Source organism: Peromyscus maniculatus, chromosome 12 (assembly GCF_049852395.1).
Source record: "Peromyscus maniculatus bairdii isolate BWxNUB_F1_BW_parent chromosome 12, HU_Pman_BW_mat_3.1, whole genome shotgun sequence".
NCBI classification, from domain to species: Eukaryota; Metazoa; Chordata; class Mammalia; order Rodentia; family Cricetidae; genus Peromyscus; species Peromyscus maniculatus.
This window is the reverse complement of record NC_134863.1, coordinates 15,435,800-15,450,270: the sequence shown is the minus strand read 5'-3', so window position 1 is coordinate 15,450,270 and position 14,471 is coordinate 15,435,800. Positions and strand designations below refer to the sequence as shown.

The window sequence follows — 14,471 nt, the reverse complement described above, 5'->3', positions numbered from 1 at the left end:
GGGGTATGATGAACAAGTCAACGCATAACAACCAGTGTCATCTCCTACAATATGAAGATAATAAAATAGGGGTGCTATAGTGCCTGGGGTGGGCAGGCTCCTGTTTTAGATGGAGAGAGGGTTGATCTAACCAAATGACAGACAACTGGAACCCGTATGGGAACAAGTTAAGGAAGATTACGAAGGCACAGGCCCTGAGAGGAGCCAAGGGCGGTAGGACCTGCCGTAGAAGAAGGGAGACCACTGGAGAAGAGCCAAGGAGACAGGGAAGGACCACACTGTCATGTCTTAGAAGCCAAGCTAAAAAAAAAGAATGGATTTCAAACATAAGCTATGTGTGCGTACCCACTTCCACCTGCACGATGTATTCATTAACCTAGTCATTGCCCTTCTCCATCTTTGCCACAAATCCAGGTTCCCACATCAGCAGGCTTCTAGAGGGGAAGCAACATCAGGATGCTAGAGAACAAGAGAAGGGGAGAAGCCTTTCAGGAGGAACTTTCCTTTTCTACCTCAACAGAAGGGCTTCTGCAGCCGGGTTCTATCATCTTCATGGCTCCTGCTCCTGCTCAATAAGCATGCCACGGTCCAGCTTTCACTAGGAGATTCTAGACTCTGGCCTCCTTTGGCATGACTTCCTTTCTTTGTCCCATTGGCCCCACCAACTGCTAATGGAGTACCAACTCTTCTTGCTAATACATGCACTGGCTTCTCAACCTTTCAATCACCTGTGTAGCCAAGACCTACCTGCAACTCCCTCTGTGTAGACATGGGAAGGACTTGAGTTCCTCAGCTGGACCCTAAGGACTGCAGCTTGGGAAAGTCCTGCAGCGTAAGGTGCCAGGTCCACACTCACTGAATGGGTTTTCTACTTACTGCTGTTGCAACCATACATGTTTCTTATCATGCGGTTCCAAACATTAGAAGTCCGGCTCTCACTGAGCTGAAAATCCCTTGAGTGGAACTGGAGAATCTGTTTGCCAGGCTGTAAGGGCTGCACCCGCCCATGGCTCACAGTCCTCCTGCCTGAACTTCATGCTAGCAATGGAGGTGGGACATTTCTCAAGATGCCACCACTCCGCTTGGACCCTGTTGGTCCCTGTTCATGAATGTTCGTAATGACGTTGGTGTTGCACAGACAACTGGCATAGTTTCCTGTGTGAAACCAGCTGCCACAGGCCTAATTCTATCTGGAACGTTAGCTGACCCTTGCCATGTGAAATAACCCGTTCATAGGTTCCAAAGATTAGGACAGGGACATTTATGTGAAACATAATCCTGCCCACAGGATCATGACCACGTAAGCTAGTGACAGGGAATAAATAGGAGGGCGTCAGCAGGTTTGCTAAAGGACAGCAGTGTGGTACTGTATGCGGTCCACATGAGAACCTATGCCCGTGTGCTGACATGAAAAGTGGAGACAGGGGTCCTTTGGTCTCTTGGCTCAGAGATGTTCTCTTGTGATGCTTGGATCATGACTTGCCGTGGCCAAGTCCTCGGCACATGCTCTTGCCTGCCATGCCTGGGATGCGATGGTGGGACACAGCTCCTGTTTGTCTCTCACTCAGGGTGGCACGTAGGTTTCTTGTTTTCCCCCAGAGAAAGGTTCATTGTGGAGAGGGGAGTGGGTGAAGGCAAACTCTTGGCTGCCGCACGTGAGGCCCATCAGTTGCATTTCAGAGACAACTGGAGTTGACGCAGGCATCCTTTCCAAATGTAATCAAACGCCTCCTGTTGCCAGACGATGTGTTATTCAGTGAGGTTCTGGTGAGGGTTGTTGAGAATCCGAGATGCCTTCTGTAACTCTATCAGATGGGTCCTGGGGGGAGAAGGAGGGCGGAGAGGGACTTACTTCACAGGCTAGTTACCTTCCAAACTGTTACGATTAGCTGCTGAGGAAGAGATCCCCAAAGAGGGGGCAGGGGATGATGCTCTTGTGGGAGGGTAGGCCATGGGAAGGACCCACAGCACAGACTCTCAAGGAATGGCTGCTGAAACAGAGATCCACAGAACAGTGGCAAGCCAGAGAGTAGGGTGGGAGAATAGGCCATGGGCAGGACCCACAGCAAAGACTCTCAAGCAGCATCCTGTGCCCTGCTAACCTATTTCTGTGTGTTGGAGGTAAGTTTGAAGAGGACAGAGCTTGGGTAAGTACACACACACACACACACACACACACACACACAGGCAGACACACACACACACACACACACACACACACACACACACACACACACACACACACACACACACCCTGGATGACCTAGGCAAAACAAGATGAGAAAATCTTTGTCAGTCTGATCTGTGGTGAGGAAACATCTGTTTTCAGGGGCCCCAGGCTGGGAGTGAATGTTTTAGTAGCTACAGCCAAGAGACCTGAGTCCTGGGAACCTCTCAAAAGAGTCTTTGGGACAGACACCTATCAAGGGAACATGTCTTGACTGGGTGCCTCCAAATACTGCTGTCAGTTGGGAACATGTTTTAGAAGGATCTACAGTATAAAATTGTGGTTAAGCAACATGGGAATGATGGCATAATTGTGTCTTATCAGCATAGATACATTGCATTCAAATGTTTCCTCTTTATAGGCACTTTTTGGTTCCTGAGAATGTTCAAGGAATAAGGGCTATTAACTCACCCAAATATGGACAATGGCAAACTGGAGATTTAGGAAAGAGTGATAAGACACTCAGGAGTAAGCTGGGGGCTGGAGGGGGATTGACTTCCTACTGCCTGTCCTTCGGTACTTAACTGCATTTCACACCTAATGCGTGTGTTCTCTATAAAAAGAAAATTAAAGTTTTAATATACAGAATAAGTATAATTTCAGCTCAAAAAAAAATCAGACAGAACAAGGAAACTACAAGGAAATTTAGATTATATTCAACTCCCTGTAATGAAACTGTCTCAGCCACGAACTTGAGATATTTTCTACATCTTCCTCAACAAAGAATAATAATTGGAGCCTTTTGAATGACTATAAGTTATGACTTGACTGATCAGGAGAAGGCCAGGGTTGGTTATGATGCTGCTGCAGTCATCCACAGGTCAGGCTCAAGTTGGTGAAGTGGTCTCTACCCATATGCATTTTCTATCTCCCAATTTCTATCCTTTACTCAGCCGTAGTGAAATGTGAGCATATTGCCCTGGGCGATGGCTGGGTTTCGGCATGGGTCACCATCACATATTGGCGTCTGCCCATCAGCTAGCTCTTCTTAGTTCGGTACCATCTGCATGTCTTAAGCATCTGAAATCTCTGGCCCCTCAATTTTTGGTTAAGCTATGTGCTGGGGTAAGAGTGGGCCAGGAGTGGCTGCATCCAATCTATTCCTTCCTTTGATAGAGTTCCAAGGGAGGCAGTGTACATGACTCCACTTGGATCTTGAAGTGATAATGCCCTTCAAAGGCACCATGACAAACGACTATAGGAAGCAATAATTCCTTCTTTGATCAGCCTCTGGCTTCCCTCTGACCTTGACAACACCGTTGTGTGTCATATTTTCATGTTGGGGATTTTCTGGCTCAATTGAGTGTCACAGTGACATAGAGAACAAACAAAGCGCCATTGGGCTTACAGGAAGCCGGGCTTTAATGCCACTTGGGAAGCAGAACACATTGAGGAGGTTCCATTTGCACAGATTCTGAGGGGCAGGTGGCATTCCACTGACTGGAAGGGAAGAGTGTCCTCAGAGCAGGGCACGCTGTGTGAGGACGTACTTGTCTGAACTTCAGACTTCATGTGCCATGTGGAAGGTGATTACACCACTAATCCAAGAAGCTACTGTGTAGCCAAGTGGCACACTGCGTGGTCCAGGGACATTTCTACACACAGCTGCCCACGGGCACTGAGCTCAGGAGATCAGGGCCAAGACACACACTCCGGGTTTGGGGGTGAACATCCTTCACTCCTATCCCACACGGTGTGCGCAAGGCGAAAGCAGGCCAGAAACGAAGGTGTCTACGGCCGTGGCTTGCATTCTTCCTCCTGAACCTGACCTGCAACTCCAGAGGCTTCTGATGGAAAATTCTACTTTGGCTGGGTGTCGTGGCATAAGCTGATCCTGGCACTCGGAAGGTGGAAGAAGATTTATGAGTTTGAGGCCTGCTTCAGTCACAGAGGGAGATCTTGTCTGAAAAAAAAAAAAAAAGGAAAGGAAAGAATAGGAAGGAAAGAAGAGAGGAGGAGGAAACTGTGGTTTGAGCCTGGGCTCACTTAGCAGCATTCTGAGTGGTCTGGAGCCTGCTGGCCTTCTGTCTGTTTCCTAGGGCCTGAACACTACAGCTCCAACCAGAGGATCTAACCCGACTGGGCCTATGGCATCGAGAAGGCCATCATCCACCCTAGTCCTAACTGGCCAGAGCTCGGGTCATCTATTCCTAGGAAACTGTCAGCTCACCCCACGCCTCTCTCAGTTCTGAGGATCTCAGTTATTGAAGACACAGCCACTCAGACACCTGACAGGATGACAGGCTTACTGAGGAGAGAGGCAGCCCAGAGCCAAGCTCCTCCCAGGTACACGGACAGTCAACTAAAACTCTCTTGACTTTGTCGAATCACATGATACTTTCTTTGAGGGGCTGCTGTATATACTGGAGACATGCAAAGTAACTCCCAGGGCAGAAGAATGAAGATCTTCATTGTTTCATTTTATCCTGTCAGGGGACCTATGATGTCACCATTACCATCCTTGACAAAAAAAAAAAAAAAAAGAAAGCCCAGCAGTAAAATATCTGTTTCTTCAATTTCTCAGGAAAAACAAACAAGCAAACACCAAACAAGAAATAAACAAGAACAACAAACCCCCATACATTTGTTCTGGTTTTTTTTTTTAAGTCCTATCGTGTCCATTCTACATGTATAACTCTTAGTCTTCCTAGCAACCATGAGGCAGTGTCTGAATACTATGGAGGATGGGAAAAAGGATTCATGAAGAACCCTGAGGCTCCCAGAGGCTAGTTAAGCTGATGAGGATCACAGCCGGTCAGTGCTAACGTAGAGATCTGCCTGGAAATCCCAGGCATTCTACCTATCCTGGGTTCCACAGAACACCCTATCTTTAGGTCTTAGGAACTACAGGAGTCTCTGTGGTGCCTGGTTCCTATACCCACTCCCCACCGTGTCCACTCTGAGATCCTTCGTTTGAACAGTCCATCCACAGATCCCCCTCTCTTCCCTCCTCTTCCCTTGGCAATACAACCAAACCTGGAAATTCTCAAGTAGAGGAAATTTCTTGCTTGGGGAGCATCTGGCAATGTCTGGGGTACCCCAGTGGGGAGGAAAACATGGGCATCACTGGGGGTACATATCAGAGATACGGCAGAGCATCTACACGGCACAGAATAGCACCCACAGCAAGAAATTATTGCATCTCAACCAGTCATATTTGTGCAGAGAGTGGGAATCCCCACATGACATGCCCGTAGAAAGCTGTGTCTCCTTTCTTAAGCCAGCAATGCGTATTTTGCCAATGTTTTTTCCTTCTACCACAATAAGGGTCTGTCATTCAGAGATGGAGAGCGAAATCAAGGCCCAGAGGAAAAAGATGACTGTCCAAGGTCTCCCACATAGCCTTGATAGAGAAAGAAATGCTACTCCTGCCCGCCCCCCAGCCCCAAGCTGAGACGCTTCCTACCTCCCCATGCTTTGCTCTCCTCACATCAGCTCGGCTCGAAGCCTTTTCTGACTCACTGATTCAACAAAATGTGGTCTGGAACTACTCACTGACACAGACCTGCTTGTCACCCCTTCTAGTACAGAACCAGCAGCCATGTAGACTGAGGCAGGCAGCCGCTACTTAGGGCTTCGGTCTGCCGAGGCAGATCCATGCCTATGGCAGAGGCAGAGGTGCGCTCTCTCTCTCTCTCTCTCTCTCTCTCTCTCTCTCTCTCTCTCTCTCTCTCTCTCTCTCTCTCTCTCTCACACACACACACACACACACACACACACACACACACAAAATCTGGAAATAAACTGACGTCATGGAAGCCCTCGAGTCTCAAATGACTGAAAATGAAGAAGATTTTTTTCTTTTTGATTTTTCATAGCTTGTGCTGTTGGTGCTTGTTTGTTTTGTTGTTTCTCAGTCAGGGGAACAGGGATGGTCAGGGAAACTCTCTAGGATCTGCGGTTTCACTTTTGGAGTCTACGATTCGGTCAGAGCTTCTTCGGGCCTTCACAGAGGCAGCCAGAGTGCTGAGAATCCAAACCTGTTTACCGCCACTGTGGATGCAGGAGACGCTCACATAGTGTTTCCTGAGCAGAGTGATTCCTGTGACATATTTATCCAATGAGCGCCGTCTGGACCCAAACAGAGTTAGAGCCTGGGGCAAGAACAAGGCGGTTCCCTCCCTAAACTCCTAACAATCTGGCTGGGGACCTGAAGGAATAGTTTTCTTCTCCTCAGAAGCATCCCTTGTACTCACTGGGGGACCCAGCTCTAATTGTATTCTTTTCCTACACTATCCTTGCGGGTTTTCGTCAAATGGCTACTTATCATTCAGCAACAAGACCAGATGCCACTCCCTTCTGAACACCTCAGAACCCCCCCGCCCCCCATAATGAGGATGTTTGTTAAATGCGTCTCCACTTCTCCAGATGGTTACATCTGTAAGACATCCAGTAAGGACAGTAACTTCTTGTAGGGAGTAGCGAGCCAGGTTATTAGGAGGTATTCTTGATGCTACCCTAGTTACATTACTTGCTGATGCCTTGAGTAGTTCCCCTAACCTTTCTCTGCGTCCGGTTTCATCATCTGTTGTAAGCATGAAGTGTCATGAAAGATTGAGTGGGTGCATATGACTCAGTGGGAGAATACCTGCCCAGTATGTGCAAGGCCCTGGATTTCATATCCACCAATGAAAACTAAAAAAGACGTAGTGTCATAAGCCACGTGCAGTAACTGGCATATGACAGCTGTCCCATGCAAAGTTAGCTCAAGCATCAGGCACTAAGTTCTTTGTACAGCAGAAGACCTTAAAATCCAAGTGATACAGGCAGGTCTTCCTAAAAGTCCATGTTATAGCAAGTAAGCAGGAAAGAGACCTCAACACACATCAGGATATTTACCATAAGAAACATCAGGGAGTGGGTAAAAATTCTTTCTGAATGGGTGCATGAACTCTTACAAAAGATAGAACTCAAACTAGCCTCTGAAGAGAGGCTAAGATGTTCCAGGCAGCCAACCTGTATTGGGCCTTCCTGGAAGAGGTGGTGGCTTTAGCTTCAAGAGCGAGGGAAGTGACAGCCCTCGCTGAGGTCATACTGTCTTGTGGCGGAAGGATGAGACTTCAGATATAAAGTTGGGATGAGAGAAAGAGGGTGAGTGCATTAGCGGAATTCACTGGAAAGCTAGTATCAAGCTCTAAAGGGCTTTGGATGCCCAGGACGAGGGTCTGGCTTTCTCCCTGAGGACAAAAGGGAGCCATTCAAGGTTGTGAAAGGACAGCTCCTGCTCATTGGTTCCCTGCTACTGAGTTGCTAAGCCTGGCGTAAAGAAACAGTTGGAGAAGGAACGGTAATGGGACGTGAAGTGTGAGGGGTTAGAGGCATAAGAAAGGGACTATTAAGGCGAAGCCTTTGTGAGAGGGAACGGAGAGGCTAACATTGGAGCACCCCCCACACCAACAGCCCCACATCACGTCTTCATGTCCAGCAACGTGTCGGTTTTCTCCTCTGAACAGTGCAGTGCTTAAAAGGCCCAGGAACAGTGTGGTCATTCAGCAAGCCTTCAGAAAATGTTGATTGAAATGGAAAGTTGTAGACAGCTGTGGACACAGCGTGGAGCATGTATTTGGAAGGAAAAGTATAGCAGCTGGGAGGCCTGTTAGGATTTTTTTTTTTCTTCACCACAGCTCATATGAGAAAAGGCAGGGCCGGAAGAGGGGCAGCAGGGAGGAGAAGGGAGAGGTAGGATTGAGCAGAAATGGAAGAAAAAATGAGACTTGTTGAAGGCGAGGCCAGTGGCAGAGGAGGAGTTGGGGGTCAAAGTCTACCGAAGATGTGTCTGGTTGCATTGAAGCATGATGATGCCATGACCTGTCTACTCACATCACATGGGCACCATCCAGGTCGGAACTCACTAAATGTCTGTGAAAAGGATGCATGAGTGAAAAATGGATGGATAAGTTCTTGACACTAAATAGGACTTAGCAACTCAGTCTTATGGGGGTTGAGGGGAAGTTACAAATCGCCAGCTCTTTTGATCCATATATGAGGGAAAAGAGGTAAGGTGGCAACTTATAACTTTTGATCCCATAGTTGCCTGGTGGTAGATTTAAGGCATGAAACTAAATCTCTGGACTCGCAGGCTAGTTTCTTTCCAGTATGTGATATGGTTATTTTCTTCAATTCTTAAAAAGAACTTCAGAGGAAATGGTATGCATGAATATCATATACCACTTGTAATTTATTTTTTTAACTAAAAGCTACATTGGGAATTTCATTTCCGTTTCGCTGATTAAAATAGGAATTTTGAAAGTCATGCATATTGATTGAGGCATCCTTGGCTTTGGGGCCAAATTGTTCCAATAACTGTTACCTTCTGCAATCCCATTTCCCCAGACATTTCTCTCTGGCCCACCCAGATCCAAGAGGCCTGGTCTGGTGAAATGGGCAGGCATAGCTAGCGCTGTTCCGGCCCAAGACAGCTCTGAGCACAGCTCATCATTTGCAAAGGTAAATTTTGACTGAAATAAATATTCACATAGTAATTTCATCAATCCATTTCCAGGAGGTGTGGCTTTAATTTTCCTAAAGTTAGACCAAAAACCAGTCCTGATGTGTGTCCCTGCTTTGTGGATATTGAGTGGCTTCTGAAGCTCTTCTCCACCCTTGCCGCTCTGGTGGGTAATAGAATAGGTTTAGTCTGTCCTCTCTAGAGTTTCCATCCTCACTGAGGAGGAGAAAACACTTGAAAAACAGTAACAACCCGGCTTCTGTGCAGTGCCTGTCTCTTTTCCCAGGAAACCCTCGGCCATTAAACAGCTGAGTGAATGTTGCCTCCGAAAGCTGTGGTTCTCATTCCCAGTGGGCATGTGAGTGAGTGTGCCTCCCTCATCTGAGTCGATCATCATTAGTCTCTGTAGGAAGAAGGAGGACATTCCTTTTCACTTTTTTTTGTCCCATGGGGAAAGTAGTGTGGCGGACAGAGAATCAACACATTTAAATTTGAGGTTCCAAGATGGCAGAGTATACATGGAATGGAGGCCAAGCCTTACCTTCCGGCACAGGGAGACCAATCAGGAGCCTCTTCACAACTCTCTTCTCTCCTTTCCAATTCGTCTTCTGCACTAAACCAGCTGTCAAAAGCTTGAATGGTTCTCAGCTTGGGCAAGGTGCTTTACTAAAAGCAATAGCAAATATCTGGTGAGTGTTTACTCTGTGCTAGGCCCTGCTCTTACTAATTTACGTGCGTCACCTTCTTGCATGGTGGCAGGACAGGAGATCTTGGTTCTGGCATTCAGTAGCTGTCACAAGCTGTGACCGTTCTGCTGCTGGAGGGCTGGATGGGGGAGAGACAATCAAACAATTGCCAGTTGGAGTATAGACCAGCATGGTCTTCGGAAAAGGAACGACGCAGTTCCTAATAAGATTATAGATGCATGGTTTCTTAGATTTAACGATCTTAACCTCCAGGAATGCATGCTATAGCAAGAGTGGCAAAAATATGCAAGGATTCATGCGTGAGGCTGTCTGTGACAGTGCCGCTTGAGCAACCAAACATGTCAAATCGTCGTCAATGTCTGTCAACAGTAAAGCAAGTGGCAAGATATCGAGTCCATAGAATGCTAGACTTCAAAATAAGATGTGGAAATGGAGTTGTTTTCACAGAATATTTTAAAATTAAAAAAAAATTATATGTTGGGACTGGAGAAGCAGCTTAGCAGTGAAGAGTGTGCTTATTGCTCCTGCATAGAATTTAGATTTGGCCGGGCGGTGGTGGCGCACGCCTTTAATCCCAGCACTCGGGAGGCAGAGCCAGGCAGATCTCTGTGAGTCCGAGGCCAGCCTGGGCTACCAAGTGAGTTCCAGGAAAGGCACAAAACCACACAGAGAAACCCTGTCTCGAAAAGCAAAAAAAAAAAAAAAACAAAAAAAACTTAGATTTGGTTCCCAGCACCCACATCGGGCAGCTCACAGTCACCTGTAACCCTAGTGACAGAGAATCCAATGACCCCATTTGGCCTGCAGGTTTACCTACACACATATGGAACACATAGATAAACTCAAGGCACGCATGTCATGTAAAATAAATTAATAAATAGATCCTTAAGGGGTTGGGGATTTAGCTCAGTGGTAAAGCACTTGCCTAGTAAGCGCAAGGCCCTGGGTTCGGTCCTCAGCTCCAACAAAAACAAACAAAACAAAATAGATCCTTAAAAGAAAAAAAAAGTATGCATTAGTATTTGCTATGAATAAGAATGTCAGTGTAATGCACACATCCATGTGTTTCACTCGGGAAAATGCTCTGTTTTGGTGGTGACACGTTCTCAGTGCACAGTCCAGTCCAGACTTGAGCTTGCAATTCTCCTGCTTCATCAGCTCCAGATAGAATATCTTGACTGGGTAAATGCTAACAGAGTGGAGGGGGAGATCTTGCACCTTTCAAGCTCGTGTTTTTAAACGGGAGAAGGCTAGCTTTTACTGCTTACTGCCCTTTCTCCAAGATGAGCCAACTGTGGAAATGCTTCCTTAAAAGCCGTTGTTTGAGGAAGATGGCCCTGACAGGAAGCTCTTATGACCTAGCTCTAGGGAGACGAGCCAGATGGTCAGTGCTGACGAGGACCCCACAGAGAGAAAGCAGGCCACGGCTAAGGTGGCAGGGACGCAAAGGAAATGCCTGAGCAGACATAAAGGGCAAGGCCTCTACAAGAAAAAGCCGCCAGTGAGGACAACCGCCATCGGGTTCTCCTGGGGTTGAGCATTTGCCTCGATTTACCTCCTTCCCAGGCCCAGTTCTAGGTGCTCTTCCAACTTGTCCAATTCCTACCGACCCCTTCATACACAAATGCTCTTTGAAAACGTCAGCTGAGCAGATGACGTGTGCACTCCTTCAAGCTCCTTCTGACTAGCACGTCCGCTATCGTCTCTGACGGGTGTCTGTTTCTACCTGATTTCTTCTTCACCTATATGCCTTGTCTGGCCGGGCCTGCGCGCTACTATCCAACTTCCATGTCAGTTCACACCTTTGACCTTTCACCTTTCACCTCTACCTGCCTTACCTTGGATTCCTACACTTCGTCCGCCTTGTGGGTCCTACTCAGCCTTTAAGGCTGTTCTCAAACGTCTGTCTCCCTTGCTAAGCACCTTGCTTGCCTCACAACAGGACCAGCCATGCTCCCTGCTGAGCTCTGAATGAAGCAGTCCCTTAGTTGGGCAGGGGAAGCTGCCTGGCCACTGTTCTCCCCAGAGGACACTGAATGTGTGTCTGCTCTTGTCTGCGTCCCCTGTCTCCATCACAGTGGCCATGCGAGGCAGATGCTCAAAAGTGGGTGAAGACGTACCAAATACACGGAGTCTCAGTCCCAGCTTTGGCCTAGCTTTTGTTCCAAAGGTCTCTTGGCACAGAAAACTTTCTCCCTAGAGCATGTTTTTCTGCTGGTTGAAGATCCATGGGACTGTCCTGCTCCAAATGACTATTGCTCCACCCACAAACATGCCCAAGGACTACCCTATGGGTTGGTTGTACTGGGCTGTGCTGACTCCTAGGGGGTCCTTGAAATGGGTTCAAACTCCAAGGGGCTGAGTCTAACTGGGTTCTCAGCGGAGCCTGGAACAGAGCTAGCGGCCAGGCCAGCAGAGGGGTGTGATCCCGGGGCTGTTCTGAAGGTAAAAGACCCAGGCTGCCCCGAGCCACTGGCTCTTTAACAGTGCAATGATCATGTAAGAGTCCTTGGCCTGGCCTGGCTCAGCCGGCCACTGGTCACTGGCAGCGGCACTCCACCCAGGCTAATTGATCTGTTTCTGTCCTCTGATGGCCCCAGGCAGGAGTCAGCACATTTTCCTCTGTGCCCAGATCTTCCTTGTGCCAGGCTTACAAAAACAAGCCTCTTGAGCTGAGTGGCACAGGCATGCTTGAAGCTGTCCTACGTCTTGTCCCGTTCCTTTTCACCTTTTCAAGCCTTTCACCCCACCTTAGTTGTGTTTCTCCCTGGATGCTTCAGTTTTTCTTCATTGTTGTCTCCCTTCCCTTCCCTCCCCTCCCCTCCCCTCCCTTCCCCTTCCCTTCCCTTCCCTTCCCTTCCCTTCCCTTCCCTTCCCTTCCCTTCCCTTCCCTTCCCTTCCCTTCCCTTCCCTTCCCTTCCCTTCCCTTCCCTTTCCTACCCTTCCCTCCCCTCCCCTCCCCTCCCTCCCCCTCCCCTCCCCTTCCCTTCCCTCTCCTCCTTTTCCCTTCCCTTCCCTCCCCTTCCCTCCCCTCCCCTCCCGTCCCCTCCCCTCCCCTTCCTTCCCCTTCCCTCCTTTTCCCTCCCCTTCCCTCCTCTTCCCTTCCCTTCCCTCCACTCCCCTTCCCTTCTCTTCCCTCCACTCCCCTTCCCTTCCCTCCACTCCCCTTCCCTTCCCTTCCCTCCCCTTCCCTTCCCTCCACTCCCCTTCTCTTCCCTTCCCTTCTCTCCACTCCCCTTCCCTTCCTTCAACTCTCCTTCTCTTCCCTTCCTTCCACTCCCCTTCCCATCCCCTCCCCTCCCCTCCTCTCCCCTCTCCTCCCTTTCCCTTTCCTTCCCTTCCCTCTCCTTTCCCTCCACTCCACTCCCCTCCCCTCCCCCCTCCCCTTCCCTTCCCTTTTCTTCCTTCCTTCCTTCCTTCCTTCCTTCACTCCTTCCATCTCTCTCTCTCTCTCCTTCCCTTCTCCTAGCCTTGTGCTCTGTCTTTCTGTCTCTGTCTGGTACCATACCTTCTTCTCCTTCCTGTCTACAAGACTTTCGGTCACTCCCACCCTGAGGCCAGCATCTCTTCCCCCCTGTGCTTGCCCGCCCACACTCCTGGGCAGAAGTCAGGAGGTGTTCTGTGTTCTCTGCTGCTCTGCCCTCCCCTAAGCACCTGAGCCAAGAGAAGATTGTTTCCGGAAGGCTTCCATCCAAGCTGCTTCAGGCCCAGGTCCTTTGCCACACTCCCTTCCCAGTGGCTCAGCTGACCTATGCTAATGCACAGAGCACAGATCCAGAACCTTGGCCAAAGTCAGTAGAGGGGTTGGCTCATGGATGCCCTCATGCTGAGTCTGGCAATCCAAAGTTTATGAGTTGTCTTTTTGCCCTTTCTCCCAGGGTCACTCTGTGTACTCAAGCTACCCATGAGTGGCCATGGGTAAATGCTATGACTTTACCTTTAGAAAGATGTCAGATGAGAAACTTGATGCATCCACAGCCGATGGAGCTGCCCATTCTTTGTAAACCCAGAACCTTGCACATGATAGGCAAGCACTCTACCACTGGCCTGTCCCTTGAGTCTGGCCCATTTATTTTAAAATCCATTCTGTTTTCTTATATAGAATGAAACATGGGCCTCTACTAAGTGTCTCATCTCTGAGGCCACAATTGATATATGGATGGAGTGCTTTCTTCATTTACGCATCCAACCAAGGGTGCCTGAGGATCCTTTATGTCTCTGAAAATAAAGTTGGTCCCAGTTTTGAGTGTTTGCAACTTTTTATTAAAGGGGGAAGAGCAGGCACAAAGGACTGTAAAAAAAATGTCTGAGATAATTGTTAAGAAAGAACCAGTGAAGTGACGTAGAATACAGATGTGTCCAGTGAAAAGAAACACAGAGTAGAGTGTATTGGAACTGAGTCTTGAGTTTTTATACAAACAAGCAAATAAACAGACTTTCCAATCTTTTGTGTGTTTGCAAAGCAGGGAGACTGGCTTTATTACAAAAAAAAATAATAATAATAACAAATGACTTCCAAACACATCTCTAAAGTGAATGTTGCCCTAACAAAAACTATTGGTCGGAGATTTAACCACTCTGTGCCACTGCCAAGCTCTGCTGACATTTTTAGTTAAAGTAGAAGTGTTCTGGGCTTAAGAAATGACTCTGCAGTGGTTAAGAGCATGTACTGCTCTTACAAACGACTGACATTTGAGTCCTAGCATCGCCATCCGGAGCTCACAGCCAGTGTAACTCCAGCTCCATGGGATCTAACACCCTCTATCTGGATTCCACAGGCATCCCTATTCATGTGTACAATCCCCAAACACACATGCAGAGAGATTTAAAAATAAATCTTTAAAGTAGGCTTTATTTTTTTTGAGAATTTCATACACAAGTACGACGTATTACATCATTTTCATACCTTCCTCTCCTCTCCAAGCCTGCTCCTGTTTCTACCCCTCTTGAATTTGTGACTTCTTCTTCTATAATTATTATTGTTGTTATGTATATAATGCAGACAGAGACACACACATACAAACACACGAAACTATTGACTACAATAGTGTTATCCACGTGTGCATGGATTTAGGGGTGACCACTTAGG

At 47.9% G+C, this 14,471-nt stretch overlaps 1 long non-coding RNA gene across 3 annotated transcripts; it reads right to left on the bottom strand.

Annotated features, from left to right (window-relative positions):
* Positions 1–2,966: 2,966 nt before the first annotated feature.
* Positions 2,967–12,967, bottom strand: LOC121821680 (uncharacterized). 3 transcript variants are annotated; one of them, XR_006062466.2, is made up of 4 exons: positions 12,891–12,967; positions 9,417–9,500; positions 9,217–9,341; positions 2,967–4,130 (listed from the first exon to the last, which is right to left on the bottom strand). It is a non-coding gene; the product is annotated as an uncharacterized LOC121821680 (long non-coding RNA). The 3 variants fall into 3 exon arrangements; XR_006062467.2 differs by lacking the exon at positions 2,967–4,130 and adding an exon at positions 5,963–6,298; XR_013043690.1 differs by lacking the exons at positions 2,967–4,130; positions 12,891–12,967 and adding exons at positions 5,963–6,298; positions 11,503–12,166.
* Positions 12,968–14,471: the final 1,504 nt, after the last annotated feature.